Raw genomic sequence first — 20653 nt, 5'->3', positions numbered from 1 at the left:
TATAGATGAGAAAAAATGTTGCATAAAATATTTATCTTAATATTTTTAATCAACATCTAACTCCATGAAGTTTATCATGTGTGTTTCACTTTAAGGGATCAAAGGGATTTATTTATGAATTATATAAAACTATGAAACTGACTTTAAAAACTTAGCCCAGATTGTAACATTAATCTACATTTATGCAAAATTCTCCACACTGGTTACTATCTCCAATCCAACAATAATTTATTAATTTATTTATCTAAAAACAGAAAGCAGAGCAGACTAGTAATTAATTTCATAATTACCTTTTAGGAAATAGAATGGGTATCTGCATTTGTTTATTTTCTTTTGTTTCTGTTTTTGTTTTTATCTTTATTTCTCAGTAAATTATTATCTCCTGGTACTACCACCATGATTCCCTATGAGAAACTTTATCTTCTTCATGGTCAAGCTATTTTCTTCAGGTTAGTTGCCTCTGCCTAGTTTCTATAGATAGGCATGAGTTGATAGCCATGACCCTCCTGGATGAAAAAAAAAATGCATCAGGGATGAGTGGGTGACTTAAACTCATTCCATAAAATGCAAGTAGCATTGGCACTGTATACTTCAGTATACTTTTGGAAAGAAAAATCACTTTTTTTCTCTGGGAATAACAAACTGCAGTTTATGCTAATTATTTAATCATGGAATATGAGAAAACCAGGGCAAAAAACAACAAAATACAGGAAAGCAGAACTAGAATACAGAAAATAGATTTTTGATTAATTTGAGAACCAATGTTTAAAGCTAGGTTAAATGTTTAGTTTATTGTTGCTTGAGCTAATGTGGGCTGAGTTACTATGATGGGAAAATTAAAGAATAATAACCACAAAATTATACTGGTAATTGAGATGATTAAAGTATATCTTTTCTAGTAATTGAGAAGATAAAAATATCACTTTGAAATAATTTTGAAATGTGAGGTGAAAAAAAGACATTTTTCATATGTGTATCATTCATAGACTCATATTATGTGGATATGATTGACTTAAAATAGTCTGTCTCCACCTACATGTGCTAAATAATCAACTAGAAATCCAAAGGCCATTAATCCAAAGATAATTTCCCCAGAATTCTTTGTAGCTTGGTGTTGGTTTGTAGCTGAATTTTCACTAAATATACATGCATCAAAATATTTGGATGCATTCATTGGGTGGAGAGTGTTCCTAATGTTCATGTGCTACTCATGCTTAAAAAAATCTATTATTGTAAGAAACTTTCTTTTACTGGTGAGGATTGTGACTGAAATAATGTAGTCCTGGATGAAATACTTTACATTACAGTCTCCAGAAAGCAGCAAGGAAAATGCCATTTGAAAGATTTCAGTTGAAGCAGAAAGTTCCTAATTCTTCAGATTTATAATCCTGTTAGTGCAGTTTCATTAAAAAAAAATTCTGGTGTGGTGTTCTAGGAGTTATCTCTTTGTACCCAGCATAGTAGAGGAAATGGGAAGTTTACACTTTCATATTAAATCTCATTATACATAAATCAGCAAAAATATATTGTTTTATGTCAGTTTTAACAAGAAAAATTAAGTATCATTTTAAGGTATAAGGAAAAAATTGAAAAAAAAATCAGGAAATGTCTGCGTGAGCAATGGAGTGACAAGAGCTCTTCCGGAGAATGAGCAGTTTCCTTTGCATCAGCTTTCTTTACTTTCCAATAAACACTACAATTTAATTAAAAAATTTAAAAGTCTGTCAGGGTCAAGAAAGTGGTGCAAGTGACAAAAACAGCGAGGAATGATTAAATAATAGATGCCATACAACCTTTCACAAAAATAAGGAATAAGTACCACAATATCTAACAATTTTGGGGGTTAATATAATATATTTATTCTGAATTTTCACAATTATTGATTTACCAACTATTTTGTTGGTAAAAAAATTGGCTGTATTTCCCAGAATTCAATTTTGATCATTTGAAATTTAATTCCTAGATTTGTGAATTAATGATTTACAATGTGAGCCTCATCACAGCTCCATATGTGTCATGTAAATAAAGTCCAATGTACACAAATCAATCAATCAAGGATGTCTGTTACTATTCTCATCTGTTTTTGTAGTTCTTAAGATATATGGAAAACCTTGAAAAACACAAGACACTTATGATTCAGAGTCATCCAGGTTACATAAATATGAAATTGTAGTATAGACAAAAGTATGAGTGAAATAAATGTCAAAGACACCACAAGGCAAGTTTTATAACTCCCCTAACATTACAGGTCTGAGTTGGCTGTGATTGTAGAGCAAAAATTCAAATATCTTCTGTGATGAGTAGCAAAGAGTTTGTGTGTTTTTCCACTGTTGCTCTTATGTGATTACGAAGAATTCAGTGCCTAAAGAAGTAGCTCAGTGGTAGAACACTTTTGTGAGGTCCTGTGTTCAATCTCCAGGATACTTAAGACAGAGAGAGAGAATTTATAAGTAGTGTTTTATTATGTAAATTATGGGTATACTTAATTTATCAATTGATTTATATTTTTGTACTGGAGATTGAATCCAGGGGTGCTTTACCACTGACCCATATCCCCAATCTATTTTTTTATGTTTTATTTTGAGCCAGAATCTCACTATTTTCCTTAAGCACTGCAAGTGATTAAGGCTGGTCTCAAACTTGCCCTTTTCCTACCTTAGCCACTGAAATTACTGAGATTACTGGTGGGCACCACAATTCCCTGTTAATTTATGGGTTTAAAGGTAGATCCTTAGGAGAACATACCATGTGTGAATTAAAGCTTTATATAAAATAGTTGAGTTTTTCTGGATTTAACAGTTTTAAATATTTGTGAAGGAGCAGGGGAGGCAAATTGAAGGTACAGGGAACTGAAAATGAATAAAATATATTGTTAAACTGTACAAATTTGAGTATGTCACAACAATTCCAATACTGTATATAATACACCGATAAAAAATAAAATATAAATAAACATTTAAAACTTTTTTAAGGGCCAAAAAGTGACACAAAGAAAAAAACAGGTGAGGAATGATTACATAATTAGATACCATGCAGGCTACAGTGCTTACCTAGCATGCAGGAGGCCCTTGGTTTAAGCCTCAGTTCTACAAAATAATCAAAGGGGTTGGGGGACTCTAACCAGAGCTAACCTATAAATGATCTTGTTGACTAACTGTAAGTTTATTATTAATACTAAATAGACTCATTCTATGCATCATTCACTTGAATTATAAATCTCCATGAGAAAAAACTAATACCACCAAAATAAATCAAAATATTTTTTAATCACTGAGATTAAGAATTCAGACTTTCAATCAAAATAATAGCACTTCTTGAAAATGAGTCACTTAAGTTTTATTTCAAAAACATCAATAATACAAATGACAACTACTAAAGAATGACCAAAAAACGTTACTAAAAGTTTTAGTTTCCAGAAGTAGACCTGATCATGTATATACAATTTTAGGTAAAAAAATATTTTGCATTTTTATAAATCTTTTGACAAAAGCAAGATTTTTTTTTTAATTTTTGCTTATTTTACTTTTTCTTTCTTTTTCCCTGAAAAATTATGTGAAATTCAACCTAAGTAATTTTTACTTAATTAATAAGTTTATTTCAATTTAATGTCTTTTCAAAGATTTTTTATAATTTGCCTGTTACTATTTGAGACTTTATAACTTAAATATTATAATAATTTATTTTATAGCTAATTTTAAATATAGGTGTACTAATATACATCTGTACATCTTATAGTTATGTATATTATATATACTTTTCACATGTAAGATATTTTGAGTTATAAAGGTCAGAAGTTTATCACTTTGATTAAAAGAAATATCATTGTCTAAGAAAATGTAAAATTTGAGTATAATTTGTGATTTCATGCTTTTGTGATTTCAATTTACAGACACCACAATAAAGTGAGAATAAGAAATTATTTAGTATTCACTATGGTGAATAGCTGAAAAACAAAAATTACTCACATACGAATCCTACAAAAACAACAACAACAACAAATAATTTAAAAAATGAAGATTTAATAAATAAATGCAAGAATATATACATGTAAAATCTAATGTACACAAGAGTGGGTGGGGATAAGTGAAATGTTTTGATGTGTAACTTAACATACAATTTGAATTTTAATTTAGAAATGGAACCTCCATTTTGAAAATATAATCTATATAATGATCATATTGTGTTTTCTTAAGATCACTTTAATATGGGTGATGAATTGAAGAGATAAAGCTAACTTAATATATTATTGTAAATATTTCCTACTGATTAGGTTTTCAACTATAAAGTGTGATTATGGGACAGAGATATAGAAAGATCATTTTTGATGATCTTTATAAATTTCTTACAATAACATATTAAATGTTGGAATTGGAAGAGAATATAAAGAAAGAATGATTCTTGATTTTGTGTTTTTGTTTTTTACTTGAGCTACAAGTATAAAGAAAAGTCATATAAATACAGCATTTGTATGATTTGAATCAGGTATGAAAACTACAAAGAGAGTTTAAAAATCTATTCTTTGAGAATGGAAGTGAATATGAGGCAGAGACTCAAGAATGGAGCTCAACGTACAGTGTGATAGTAAAGATGTAGATTTGAGTGATACCGAATACCAGGAAAATTTATAGGATCATCTATGCAAAGCAAGCATAATGAAAGTGCAAAGGGAAAAAAATAAATTCTGATAAATAGATATATTTTAAGAAGTTTGAAAGTTAATCACTCATTAATTTATCAGTTATATAGCAAATGTTTAATGAGACCATTTTACTGGCAAGCATGAGCACATAAAAAAGCTGAAAATTTTCATATTCCTACTTTTCATAGTGTTTATACCAGATCTGGATATTGTAAATATAAATTATCATACAATCTAATAAAATATGACAATTGTTATATGAGGTCAAGAATAGTTATCATGGTTATTGTAGGTTTAATTGGAGTGTTTGACCTAACTAGGTAGGTTAGATAACTTTAAGAAAATAAACAGCATTTGATTAGAATTTGAGATATATACTATATAACGAGGTATAAAAGATGTTTAAAAACTGAAAAATAAAGATGATACAAACAATGTTAATAATTTTAGTTTTATCCCAAAGGAAGTGGGAAACTACTGAATTTTGTTGAGGGACTGGAAGGTAAGGAAAGAGAATATGCAAGAAGATTAAATTATCATGTTGAAAAATTAATTATAGTTGCAGTAAGGAGACTGGGATGGGCTACAATGAACATAAAATTTTAAAGCTTATACAAAAAGGAAGGAAAGGGAAATAGGAATGTTTAAAAGAGTAGTGATGAAGCAGATGGAGAAAAGTATACAATTTTAGAAAATTCCAGGTAAAATAGAAGTAAATTGCAATTGATGGGGGGAAAAAATAAAACTGAGCTAAAGTCAGATCCCAAGTAGTCTAGTGACACAATTCAATAATGTAACATGGAAATAAAAACATATTTAGGAACTGTTATGGTTTAGATATTAGGTGTTGCCTAAAATCTCATATGTAGGACAATTCAAGATGGTTTGGAGGAGAAATTTTTGAGTTGTGACAGTTTTAATCCAATCAGTGAGTTAATCCCTTGAAGAGATTAATTGAGTAATAACTGAAGGCAGGTAAGATGTCATCAGAAGATGTATGTCTTTGGAAGTGTGCCTTTACAGTATGTATTTTGTGTATGGCAAGTTGAGTCTCTCTCTGCTTTCTGATCATCATGTGAGCCTATTACCTCTGTTTCTCTTTTCCACCATGATGTTCTGCCACACTTTGAGTCCTACGAAATGGAACCAGCTGTCTATGGACTGAGACCTCTGAACCCATGAACTTCTAAATAGTATTTTTCTCCTCTAAGATTGTGCTGGTCAAAACTTTTAGTCACAGTAACATAAAAGCTGACTAAAACAGGAGCACATTCAATTTGTTTTTGAAATATTGAAGTCATGACATTTTAAGAAATTTATGGGTCAGTGAATTACATACAAAGATCTATATTTCAGAATAAAGGTTTGACTAGAGATAAGCAAATAAATAGTCATCTTCTAAAATGGAAATCATGGGCCTATAGAGTTATGAAAGCAAAAGCAACTAATAAATTAGAAAAGAATATAAAGTGTATAGTCATTAATACCTATGTTGACTCCTGAGGAAAAAAGACATAACTTGAACTACTAAGGAAAGAAACAAGAAAGGACAGAGAGTTTCAGAGAGGAGATTTTTCTGGAAAAAAAAAGAAATGTAAAACAATGCTCTTATATATATATATATACTGTCATAAGATAGTTTTATTTTGGGGAAAATCTGTTTTATTTATCAAGCTGGAAATTTGTTTCAACTTTGTCATCACAGGTTTTAGTATAGTAAAGAGAGTAGAACTCAGATCTTAAATAATTGAGAAGCATATGTGATGAGGAAGGCTACTCTCAGAGGCAATACAATGTGAGCTGTAAATAGGAAGAAATATGTACTCTTACAGATAATGGGTAGAAAGACACCTAGAAGAAACTGTGTAGGCAGAAGTGCCTCCGTAGATGGGAAATAGCCAATGTTAAAAAAAATATTTGATTTTCTTTTTATTTTAGCATGAGAGGGCTGTGGGATATTTTCTGATGGAAATGCACTGTCAAGTGAGAGACTAGAGAAGAAAGCAAGTGAACAGTTTTGGGTCAATAATCAACTGACAGTAAAAAAAAAAAAAAAAGAAAAGAAAAAAAAAAGGCCTGGTATAAGTAGTTAAGAAATAAACAGAATGTGGTTTTTATTTTAGATCAGTATACTTGAATATTAAAATCTATGTAGAATATAAGCAGTAAAACATTGTATATAACATAAAGTTCATTAGGAAATCTCATAGCAATCTGATCACCTCACACATATGGGGCTTGTGAGAACAGAGAAAGACTGAAGGAACAGCACATTCAAATCTTCATACTTAAGCACATTTGAGAACTTAAAATTGTTAACTGAAATTATAGGTATAATTTTACAATATTTCCAACATTGTTGTTTTATTTATCTTTATATCACATTTATTCTCCTTTTTTAGTCTTTCTTTTTTAGTAAATTCATGATTGCATTCAAGTGAATAAAATTGGCTTTGTGTATTTTGTTATTCAAGACATTTTATATGATTGAATTATGAAAAAGCATCTGATATTGTTCTGGACCTAGTGACAGGAAAGCAATCTGTTTGACTTTGACTGACACGTGTATTTTGTAATTAGAGATCAAAGTGGGATGGTAACCTCTGGTCTTTGGACTTATCTGTCTTTCTGTGCAACTTCTCCCCTATGAACAATAAGCTTGGCTAAGTTTAAATTAAGGTGAGATGTAAGGACTTCAGTGTTCTAGACCTGCCGTGCCTAGGATAGTCTCCTGCCCTATTACTATTGGCTACATAGAAAAGATTCTTTGGCCATTGTCTCCTGGACATAATTTCTATAAATAGAGTTTGAAAATATATGAACTGCTGGTGACCTGTACTATCTGTTGAGAAACCCCAACCCCATTGCAAGCTGTAAAGAGAGTTCGCCCTGTACTCTAAGTTTACCTGTCCAATGATCATGATTTTTCATCACATTGATGTGGGAGGATTAAGAGAACAGTTCATAGCTACAAATTCAAAAAATGCTATTATTTTTATTTACAAATAATTAGTGGATTCTTGCATAAGTTTGTCTTCACTTGCAGTAAATCTTTAGGACAATTTCCACTGATGACTTAAGTTTTCAAAACAACTTTTAATAAATAAATAAATTAATTAATTACTAATCATGGTTGTTTCATTAACAGGCAGAACTACAGAACTCCTCATGTCATCGTATGGATGTCATCTCCCTAAAATGTAATTCTAATTATGGTATTATATTTACCTTATGTGTGAAGTAAAATTCTTCGAAGTAAAAAATTTATGATTACAAACGTAATGTAAGGTCTGGGGCTGTGGTTCAGTGCTAGAGTGCTCTTCTAGCATGCATGAAGCACTGAGTTCCATCCTCAGCACCACATATAAAATAAAAAAATAAAAATATTATGCCCATATAAAACTAAAATATAAATATTTGAAAAATGTGATATAAATTGCAATTGGGTAATATACAAAAACTTATTCAAAATAAATTCACTGCTAAATATGGGGAATAAATAAATTCTAGATTTATCTCTCTTCCCTTTATTTATTTATTTATTTTGTTAATTTTTACACAAAGGCACAAAACTTCCACATTTAAGACAAGACACCAATATTACCTAAAATAATAAGACAATTCAGTTATTTTATCAAAATAGATTATGGAATGCTTGTAATTTTAATGTCAGTCTTCTAGCTGTAGAAATAATGATAGACAAGGCAGCATGGTCCTTTCACCTATTGTGCTTACATTATACAGTATTTTGTTGATAGGTAAAACAGAGTAATAAGAAAACAAGTAAAACAAAGTATTAAGAAAACAAGTAAAAAGAATAGAATGGGGATCTGAAAAAAATGGAAACAGACAAGTAAAAGCTGAAGTTTTGCTGAGTACAGTGGTGCATGATTACCATCCCAGCTGCTTGGGAGGCAGAGGCAGGAGGTTTACAAGTTCAAATGGAGGCTAAGCAATTTAGTGAGATACTGTCTCAAACAAAAAAAAATTTGGGAATATTGCTCAGTGGTTAAGTACCCCTGGGTTCAATACCAGGTAGCAAAAAGAAAGAAAGAAAGAAAAGTGAAGCCTTAGGTATGTGGTCTTTGAAGAACTCATTGAAATCATTTTATTTGAGTTGTCAGGAGGGAACAAGTGTTCACAGAACAGAAAGAACATCAATGTAGCTGAAAGTTAGTGAAGGGAACACATTATAAGAGGAAGTAAAAATAAGAGGTAGCAGACAAGCAGCATATAGTATAGTGGAAAATTGGAATTCCCAAGATGGGTTTGAGAGCTAGAGTGACACGTGTCAGGAGGAAAGTCAACAAAGGAACAAACGAAATAGAGACCAAGTATGTATATAGAGAGATTTGAAGTAGATTGCCACCTATCTACAGTCTTAGTCTCAATTTTAGGAATTACCTGCTATGTGTAACAAATGGTGACAGAGGAGCTGAGAGTTTTGAAAACTTGTCAAGAATTTTAAACCACTGATGCAAAACATCAGCATGTATTCTTAAGCACCTGTCTAAAGTTGGCAAGCATGGACCTGGCATCAACCTATCTAGCTGAAACACCCCAGTGGCAGAAAATACCCAATGTGCTTTTCCCAAGCAATAAAGACAATTTTGTTAACTGAAAAATGAGAATATTAATAGAAACTGTAAATAAAGTGTAAGAAGATAAGAGATAAACCATGCTGTTGAAAATATTACTGAGAGACTTCAAGATGGAGGTATAGATGAGACAGGAAAAAAAAATGAAGACAAGACATTGCTGTCACCACAGTAGAATACCAATGTATTTTGAGTGAGTGCCTATGTGAATTTAGTAGAATATATGAATGGGTATGCAACTTCATAAAATAAAAAAAGTCTTCAATTTAAAGATTTTATAATGAAAAATAAATTTCTGACTGTTTCCATATTGTGGATTGCCAAAGTAGAGTAGTGTTAGAGCCTGTAAACAAGTCAGGATGGCACCTGACATTTTGCCAGAGAAATGTTAGAGTCTGTAAACAAGTCTGGATGGCACCTGGCAAAATGCCAGAGGGAGTAGTTTGTGAAGTAATGCCAGAGAGCCTTTAAGTGTGGAGATTCCTTATTGGTTGACTGCTGTATGGAGTTTATGCTAATTAAGATAAGCTGTGTGAAATGTATAAATACTGCTTCTGTTCTACAATAAATGGCTTCCACTCCTGCTGTATCAAGGTACACAAGTTGTTCCTCACCCCCCAGTTATTTTGCTGCAGCCAGACTGCGGCAGAGTAGAGTGGAGTGATGGCCACTGGAGCACAGAAGACCCCAGCTGTTTTCAGCTCTGTTCTTTGAGTGACCCTCATAAGGAAAGCAAAATTTAAATAGAGTGACCTATCCTGAATTGGATCCTGGAAAAAAAAGGGTACAATAGTAGAAAAACTGGGGGCATCAAAATAATGTGTGTGCTGAAGTTACAGTCAATTAGACTATTAATTTGTCAAGTTTGATGAATTATGTGAGGTTACATAAGGACATTGGACAATGTTTGGGACTCCTCTTGAAATAAAAAATTAGCTCAGGTTTACAGTTTTTAAAAACATATAAAAATGTACTTTTTATCATTTAAAAATAGCATAAATTTTTGATGACTTAGACTGGGCAATTTTAATAATAATATTTTTATTGACATCTTAACATTTTAACTATGATTTTTCTAAAAAGCTTTACAATTAACAAATCTACACTTCATTCTTAAAGGTATCAGGTTGTCAGTAAAACTCCCTTGTTTTATGGAATGGGAAAATATTAGGTTTTATTTTTAAAATATACATTTCCAAATTACCCAAAGAGAATTAAGATTTTAATTTTATTAAATAATTGTGGAGCATTATAAATCAATGATCATGTTGATCATTACTATTCTGAGAATCTGAAATCCAAAGTGTTTGAGCACAGGCATGATGTCAAAATTACAGTTCTTAGGGGCTGGGGATGTGGCTAAAGCGGTAGCGTGCTCGCCTAGCATGCGTGCAGCCTGGGTTCGATCCTCAGCAGCACCACATACCAACAAAGATGTTGTGTCCGCCGAGAACTAAGAAAAAATAAATAAATGTTAAAACTCTCTCTCTCTCTCTCTCTCTCTCTCTCTCTCTCTCTCTGTCCCCCTCTCTCACTCTCTCTTTAAAAAAAAATTACAGTACTTACATGGATCTTCATGTGGCAGGTTTAGTCAAAGTTCAGGTGTATTAAAAATAATATTATTATAAAAATATCTTTGGTCTATCTGTACTAGGTATATATGCAAAATAAATGAATTTAGCATGTAGTCTTGGATCACATTCCTAAGATATCTCATTAAGTATATGCAAATATACAATAAAAAAAAACTCCAAAAACTTAAACACTTCTGGTAACAAGTATTTTGAATAAAACCAAAACTGCTGCACATACTATTCATCACATAACTAACATATTTCTTTTACATTTTTGTTTAAGCTTATATGTAATTGCAAAAAGGTAAAATTATAACACACACATTGCTTACAATAACAAAGCATTATTCAAACTTTCCTTATTAGAACTTCCATGCAATTACACATTTGGGTTTTTTTAAAATATTTTTTATACTGCTCATGCATCAGAGACATGATATAAAACACAAAAAATAATAAGACAAGGAAAATGTATCCAAAATATAAGTTTTGATTTCAGTTTATACAAGTGCTATTTTAGAAGTTAAAGTGACAAATCATTTAAAATATAAAATAAAAATACAATGAAGTATTTAATGAAAATGATAATTATAGGAAGACCCAAATTTAATGTGCTTTGTGCCCCTGTAAGTTTGAAAATGTCATTAGAATTATATTTACTGCTTTTGGGAAGGCTGTATTTAACTCAACTTTCCTAGGAGCTTTAAGAAGTTTAGCTAATAATTAAGAGTGATGTCAGATATTGGTTACTCTGTGGAGGTATGTACATGAGATTATACACAGGCCATAGAAAATAAAACTCTCTTTCTCTAAAATGCTGTCATCAGTAAAACATTTTTTTAATTACAACATTTTCAAAATATGCTTATGATGATTAGAGGTTTAATATTGAAAGTTGTGTGAAATAGCTACCAAGATACAATTCATTAAGATATATATATATATATATATATATATATAGAGAGAGAGAGAGAGAGAGAGATAGAGAGAGAGAGAGAGAGAGAGAGAGAGCTTTTTATATTTAAAATTATATATACTGACAAATATGTATTTAGAACAGATTGGCTAATAAAAACACCACTTTAAGAGAAGGATGTCTATACTTAAACTATCTATATTTACAAATATATTATATATACACATATGCAAAATTTACAAAATTGAATGATAAAAATAGCACTTTGCTTGAAACAATTTGTATCCATATCTGTTAGTTTTAGAAACTCTGATTGGAAAGAGATACTGGCAAACACAAACTTTGAATTCCTTCAAAATTCCAGCAAAGCACATACAGAAACCTATTAAAAAGATAATGCACTACAATCAAAAAGGGTTTTTTCCAACGATGAAAGGCTGATTCAATATCACATAAATAGACATAAAGATAAGAATCATATCATCAACTCAATAGATTCAGAGAAAGCATTTGACAAAATTCAGCACCCCTTTATGTTCAAACCACTAGAAAAATTAAGGATAGTAGAAATATATCTCAACATTATAAAAGCTATCTATGCTAAGCCAAAGCCAGCATCATTCTAAATGAAAGAATGCCTTCTAAAAATTGGAAGAAAACAAAGATTCCCTCTTTTAGCATTTTTATTCAACTTAGTCCTGAAAACTCTAGCCAGAGCAATTAGAAAAAAGAAATTAAAGGGATACAAATAGGTAAATAAGAACTCAAACTATAACTATTTGTCAATGACATGATTCTATATTTAGAAGATTCAAAAATTTCCACCAGAAAACTTCTAAACTCATAAATGATTTCAACAATATAGCAGGTTGCAAAATAAACACCCTTAAATCAAATACCTTCCTATACATCAATGAAGAAGAATCCACTGAAGGAGAAATTAGGAGAACTAATCCATTTATAATAGTATCAAGAAAGAAAGAAAAATAGAAATAAAGAAAGAAAGAAAGAGAGAGAGAGAGAGAGAGAGAGAGAGAGAGAGAGAGAGAGAGAGAAAGGGAAGAAGGGAGAGAGGGAGAGATGAAAAAAAAATACTTGGGAATCAATCATTAAAAAGAGGCTAAAAACCATTATAATGAAAACTACAGGACACTAAAAAAGTATCTGAAGAAAACTTTGGATGATGGAAAGATCTTGCATGCTCTTGGCTAGTCAAAATTAATGGCCATACTACCAAAAGTTTCACACATATTTAATGCAATTCCTATTGAAATCACAATGACACTCTTAATAGAAATTGAAAAAGCAGGCCAGGCACTGTGGTGCACTTTAATACCAGCTCATAGGGAGACTGAGGCAGAGCTATCATGAGTTCAAAGCCAGCCTCAAGAAAAACAGGCCGTAAGCAACTCAGGGAGATCCTGTCTCTAAATAACATACAGAATAATCTGGATATGTGGCTCAGTGTCCAAGTGCCCCTAACTTCAATCCCTGTTACCAAAAAAAAAAAAAAGATAAAGAAAAAAATAAAAATTGAAAAATCAATCATGAAATGTATTTGGAAAAAATAAGAGGCCCAGAAATCCTTAGCGAAAAAAAAAAAAAAAGTTAAGTAGGAGGTATGACAATACCAGACTTTAAACTATACTACAGAGCCATTGTAACAAAAATGTCATAGTATTGGCATCAAAACAGACATGTAGAACAATGGTGACACAAATAAAACCCACATAATACAATTACTCATACTAGACAAAGGTGCCAAAAGTATTCATTGGAGGAGAATATCCTCTTTAACAAAAAGTGCTGAGGAATATTGGAAACCCATATGTTACAAAATGAAATTAAACCCCAATCTCTCACCATGCACAAAACTCAGCTCAAAGTGAAACAAAGACTTTGGTCCTAGACAGAGACCCTGAGCCTCAAAAATAATAATAATAATAATAATAGTCCCAAATCTTCTCCATGTCAGCTAAGTGTTGAGGTTCAGTATGCTTGTTGAAGCCCCCTAAAGCCCAAGGTTGTGCTAAGGCAGTGGCTAAGACAAAGGTCAGCTGAAGGCAAGCCAAGCTAGGAGGAGAAAATGTTCTCTTCCCCTTATCTTAAGTCACAAGCTTTGTACACCTGGGCCAAAAGGGAGAGGCTCTTGGCATACTTAGCCTGGGAACAGTACATAGTAAAGAAACACATGCAGCTTTAGGGGACTAGATAAACTCTATAAAACTCTATAAAAGAACTATTAGCTTTACTGTGCAAATAAACAGGAACGATCAGAGTTTAGCTTTGTATATTTGCTGAAGCATGTTATTAGGGCAATGCGGGCACTATGTAACTAAGGAATTGTTTGCCTTATGTCAAGAAATGTATAAAAGGAGCTGAGAAATAAACGTCAGCATGCAGTTGCATTTGCTGCCTTTGCTCTGCATCCCCTGTGTCCCGGTTTTTTTGTGACCCTTACCCAGGGACCCGAACCCACTAGACGTTCACAGCTAAGGAACCCACTTCCTTAATAAGACTCCTAAAACCAAAGAAGTAAAATAAAGAATAAATAAATGGAAAGGATTAAAACTAAAAAACTTCTTCACAGGAAAGAAAATAATTAATAATGTGAAGAAAGAGCCCATAGAATGAAAAAGAATCTTTCTCATAGGAAACTCAGATAATTCATCTCCAGGATATATAAAGAACTCAAAAAACTCAACACCAAAATAATATTAATAATACAGTCAATAAATTAATTAAGGAATTGAACCAACACTTCGCTGAAGAAGAAATACAATAAATAAAAAAAATACTTGAGAACAATTCATGCGATATCTCTAGCAATTAGAGAAATACAAATCAAAACAGCTCTAAAGGCCGGACAAGGTAACACATGCCTGTAATCCCAGAAGCTCAGGAGGCTGAGGCAGAAGGATTTTGAGTTTAAAGTCAGCCTCAGCAACTTAGTGAGGTCCTAGGAAACTCAGTGAGACCCTGTCTCTAAATAAAATACCAAAAAAGGGTTAGAGATGTGGTTCAATGTTTAAGTGCCCCTGGGTTCAATCCCTGGTACAAACAACAACAAAGTGGATCAAAGACTTAGACACTGAACAGAGACCCTGAGCCTAATAAAAAATAAAATAAAAATTTAAATAGTAGGCCCAAATGTTCACTATGCCGGCTAACATTAAAAAAAAAAAAAAAAAAAAAAAAAAAAACTGAGATTTCATATTTCCCATTAAATGGCAATATGAAGAAGACAAGTAAAAATAAATGTTTTCAAGGATGTGGGAGAAAAGGTACACTTGTAAATATCTGGTGAGACTACAAATTGGTGCAACCATTATGGGAAGCATTTTGAGATTCCTCAGAAAAATTTGGATGAAGCCACTATTTTACTCAGTTCTCCCACTTCTCAGTTTATACCAAAAGGTATTAAAATTAGCATACTCTAGTGACATAGCCACATCAATGTTTATACCAGCTCAATTCACAATAGCCAAATTACTCAACCAACCTTAGATGCCCTTCAACCGATGAATGGATAAAGAAAATGAGGTACTATACACAGAATATTATTTCACCTTAAAGAATATTTAAAATTTTGCATTTTCTGGTAAATGAATGGAGGTGGAGAATATCATCCTAAGTGAAATTAGTCAGTCCCCCAAAATCAAAGGCTGAGTGTTTTATCTGATATTTAGATGCTAATTCACAATCATCAGGGTTCTAGGGTAACATAGAGACTCTTTGAAATAGAGGGGAATAAATGGAGTACAGGGGGTATGGAGGTAGAAAGCATAATACAATTAATTGGACAGTATTAATCTATATACATATATGATTAAATAAGTGTGATTCTATATAATGTGCAAACAGAAGAATGAGAAGTTATGCTCCATTTAGGTACGATGTGTCAAAATGTATTGTACTGTCATGTGTAACTAATTGAAATAAATTTTAAAAAATGAACAGTATGGTTATTTGAAATCATATTTTATGAGATGATTCTAATTCATAGGAAATCCAGCTTACAGAAAAGTAGACCCCCAAAAGTAGGGACCTGGCATGGTGGAAAATACCTGTAATCTCAGCAACTCAGGAAGCTGAAGGGTAAGGATAGAGAGTTCAAAGCCAGCCTTAACAACTTAGTGCAGCCCACAACAACTCAGTGAGACCCTGTCTCTAAATAAAATATAAAAAATAGATGTGGATATGGCTCTGTAGTTAAGTGCCAATGCTTGGTACCAATTAAAAAAATAAAAAGAAAATGTTTTTTAAATATTTAAAAGTCAATTTTATATATTGTCAAAACTATTTTGTATATTGTCTAAAACTAGAAATGAAAGAGCAGAAGAGTTACAAAGATAATTTGAATTTGCATATATGGATATGTTTTCTGTCAAAATTTTACTTAGATATAATTTCATATAATTGATTATACACACTTATTATCTGCCAAATAGCAGGCACTATCCCAGATGGTAAAGTAATAGTATGCACTGATTAGTTCTATGAAAAGCAAATGTATGCAAAAATGGAATTTCATAACTTCATATAATCTAACAGACCAGGAACTCCTATAGATAACATTTTTTATTTATGTTGAGTGGTTTGCAAATAACACAGCATTATCACTGCCAACTTTCAAGCCTTTTTTTCATTGTGAAAGTGTTGGAAACTCAATTTTTCATAACTTTATTTCCTTCATATTGTAGATTAAAATCATCCAACAAGGAGTCATTATTCTCCAGAAGAAGTGGAAGATGAACTAGGGAGACTCAAGATATTTTTTTTCATGCTGAGGCTTTATGAGTCACCTGTTTGGCTGCTATAAGTATTGTTGTTTGTCAAAATTTTAATGACAAGCTATGATTTTTAGATATAGTTTTCCTGACCTTCATTCACTCAGTCTTTTAAATGATAGTATAAATGTCTATTCTTCTGTATTAAAATATTTATCATTTCTAATTAATAGAAAGTCTTTCCTTTTCCTGAATGAATATTGCCTGATATATTTCTAATTTCCAGAAATGATTTCTGGAAGAAGAATCTCAAAAATAAAAACCTGAAATAGTCTGTCTTTTCTGAGTATATGTGAAGTCAGTAATGGTCTCTTTGACATCGGAGTTATGGATCCTTACTTCAATTCTCAGACTTGAGCCAATTCTACACCCTGATCTCCTTGAAAGGGAGGCAAAGACCATGTCAGCAAGACCTTAAAATATTGCCACAATTACAAAGTATAACATTCCTCTCAGAGGTCCTCAGGGGAACCTGAAATAATTTCCCAGTGTAAAATTGCTTTGGGGAAGAAAAAATAAAAAAAAACTTTTTAGGAACTTTCTAGCACTTCCTCTCAGCTGACGTTATTCCTGAAACCAGGAACACTACCCTATTGCACCTATAAGAGAAAGGGGCTAGTAGGAGTGAGATGATAAATGGATATTTTGTTCTTGTCTATCTCAAAGTGCACATGATAGATCTCATCACTTATTCTAGGGTTTATCTTTAGTTCTTAGGTGCACAACATGAAGAGCTAAATTTCACAACTGTCAGAATCCCAATATTAGTTTAAGATAAATGAAGTGAGGACCATGAAATAGAAAAGGCCAAGTACAAGTCCCTGGAACTCCATGTCCCTATCGAAAGAGTTAACCAAAAATAATAGCACATTCCAGAGATCTGAGAAAATTAGAATCATAGTCACAAACCTAAGAGACACAAGGATAGCAAGAATTTTCACATTTTTCAAATTCCCATTTAGCTTGTATAGAATAAATGTTGAAAGATATAAAATATATTTTCACAAACTTCTTTCAATTGCAGCTTTTAGTCTAGATGTTGTTTCTTCACAGGAACCAGTTGATGCTTCTAATGATACCTGGTATGTTTTTCCCAATTTTTAAAATGTTTGTTTATTTGTAGAGCTGTATTAAATTCTTACTTCTGACGAAATCTATTTCCTAGAAATTTTGATCATCTTTCCTGTTACTCAGGGCTCATTCTGATCATCATTCAATGAACTCATACTGATTGGAGTTGATGAGCAAAACCAGAAAATATCTAAGAAGCTTGGTGACAGAAATTGGGCAATATGTTTTCTCAAGGTTTAAGGGTCTGTCACTTCAGTGAAGATAATAATAGCTAAGTACTATTTGTTCTGTTGAGATATGGGTGACAGTGACACACAATATTTTACAACATGTAATCTTGGACAATGAAAAGGAAGAGTGATTCTTGGTGATTTTCTGGTTTCTGAAAGCCACTTGTATAACATATATGAATAATCTGCTTTAATTAATTTACTTTGCAATCTGTAATGAGAAAGGATTCATTAAAATATTCACTGCTTATAAAAATCACATTATCACTTGTTCATATTATCCTGCACATCAATGCTTGAAACATATACAATGAATAAATTTAATCTATAAGATTTCTAAAATTTTTCTTGTGAAAATTAATGCACAACCTCTTAGAGTTTAAGGAAAAGTTCTGCAGTCATCATATAAAGATTCTAGTTTCTATAATTACTGCAAAAAACCAACAAAAATGAACTTACCATGCAGTCTGAGATGCTATTTACATCATTTGATGCATCATATTATAAATTGGTACATGGAAAACATTGCATAATTATCACATTAAGGTAATTAAGATGGATTTAGGGCAAGTTTAAAAGAGAGATAATTTACCGACTCTTTCTCTGCTCCATTGATAAAACATCTTGCTAGGACCATATGGACAGTTATATATGCCTAATAGATTTGGAAACAAATAAATGGAGTTTTTTTCAGGTGGCTCCATTTGGTAGTTTGGTATCATTTTAGAGTTGATGTTTGAAGCAGTATATTTTTAGCAAAGGATGGATTTATCCTTAGTGAAAAGACTTAAAGAAGTTCTTATGATTATTAACTCTGTTTGGAAAAAGAAATGATCAGATATATGGATGTACACTGACTTGTGAGCATCTGAAAATGGTTGTTAGTCAGGGATTTGAAGCACTATTATTTAAACATTAAAATTCTGAATTAAATACATCTGCATGGCCTTTTGAAAGATGTAGAGTAGAAAAATTTTCATGTCAATCTAAATGCTCATCAGAAGAAATCCACCACAGAAGAAGCTCTCCATAATCACAGAAACAAAATTAACATTATTTTAAAGATTAGTCTTTCTCTTCCTATATAATTCAGTTTTTGATGAATGGGCTTAAGGATAAAATTCTCACTAAAGCAAAGGTGAACATTACACATGATCATACCAGTTTGTTCTTATTTTCACCAAGGATATATATATATATATATTTAATTTCAGATGGCTAGAATACCTTTTATTTATTTATCTTTTTATGTGGTGTTGAGGATTTAACCCAAGGCCTCACACATTCTAGGAAAGCACTGTATCACTGAGCCACAACCTCAACATGTCACTAAGGATATTCTGGTGTTAATTATTACTGAGTTAAAAACACACACACACGCACACACACACACACACACACACACACACACACACACACACACACATCTGCCAATAGCAGAAATTAACATTTATGTTCCCAAACCGTGAAAGGTAGAGTAGCTAGCTGATTCCATAAGAGAATAGAGCCATATAAAAAATTCAGCTAATGATAGCATGGCTAAAAATCAGTTTTACAATTTTCTGAGAATTATAATTTGATAAGAAAGAATTAAAAATTATTCCAAAGAATGACCTGCTGCTTAAAGGCAAGACCAATATTTTTATGGACACTTCAGGAACCATTTTAAGTAGGAAATATTGATTCAGGCCCTCCTGGGTTCCCCACTGGAATAAGTGTAATAATAATTCAAAGGTTTAGACCAATGGAGAGGAGGTGTATATCCATGCCAAATTAACAATGGGAGGATTGTGCTGGCTTCCACACAATTGTGCTTGTTTAAGTATGATCCATCACAGAAGGGAGGACAGGAGGCTGGAACACCATTTTGTTGTGGTTTCCAGTTGAAATTGTAAGGAGAAGGCACTCCCATCCATTCCCATGCTAATAGATTTGGTACTTCTATGTACAAGTACCTCAGTACCACATGCATATGATAAAATACAAGCTGTCTAATTGGTCATGGTTTATATTTGCAAAAAATGCTATTCAAAGTATCTCATGTAGTCATTGATTTTATCCCATATTTTGATCTATCCTTTTAGGACTGTATATACTTTATATAAACAGTTGTTGTCATTGATTGTTGCGTAGTGGTCTATCATATATATTTATCATGTATTACTTTTCTTTTCCTCTATTCATAAGACTTAGATGTATCTCAACACACTTTTATTTCACACAATTCCATAATAATATCCTCATACATGTTACCTGGATAAAAATGTAAGAAAGTTTCTCTAGATATTTATAAAAATTAAGTGGGACATTTACTGGACTACAAAGCATAGAAAACACCACTCCATTCTCTTTTTATCATGTTTTCTCCAGTACAGCTTAGAAGCTGTAGACTGTTCCCCAGTCCATTAAGTTAGACTTTTAGGTATTCAGTAAATGTTGCCAGTTACATGCATGTAAGCAAGAATTGAAATGTACAAATGAGTCAGAAGCCAAATTCCTGCATCTTTAGTATATTTATTACTGATGCCTATACAAGGCCATTCTTAAATTTGAACTACTTTTTTATAAAAATACTGAGTAAGCTGGATATTCTCTATTATTTTCCTGATTCTAAATTTTCCTGTTTTTGATTAAAGTAAAGGTGAACATTTTTACAGATGAAGAGGATGTTTTCATTGAGTTCAGAATTCACTCAGGTATTTCTAAGGGTCCTTTAGTGTAGCATCGCCTTCTCAAACCAGGGCTTAGACCTTAGATTTTGTATCTAGAAATCTCATCTGTCTAATTGATTGAAAACTTGTGGAAAAGTTACATTAAACCAGCCCTCCGGGGTTC

The sequence above is a fragment of the Ictidomys tridecemlineatus genome, chromosome Y (genome assembly GCF_052094955.1).
Source record: "Ictidomys tridecemlineatus isolate mIctTri1 chromosome Y, mIctTri1.hap1, whole genome shotgun sequence".
Classification (NCBI taxonomy): domain Eukaryota; kingdom Metazoa; phylum Chordata; class Mammalia; order Rodentia; family Sciuridae; genus Ictidomys; species Ictidomys tridecemlineatus.
The sequence above is the reverse complement of the archived record's forward strand: the minus strand, read 5'-3'. Positions refer to the sequence as shown.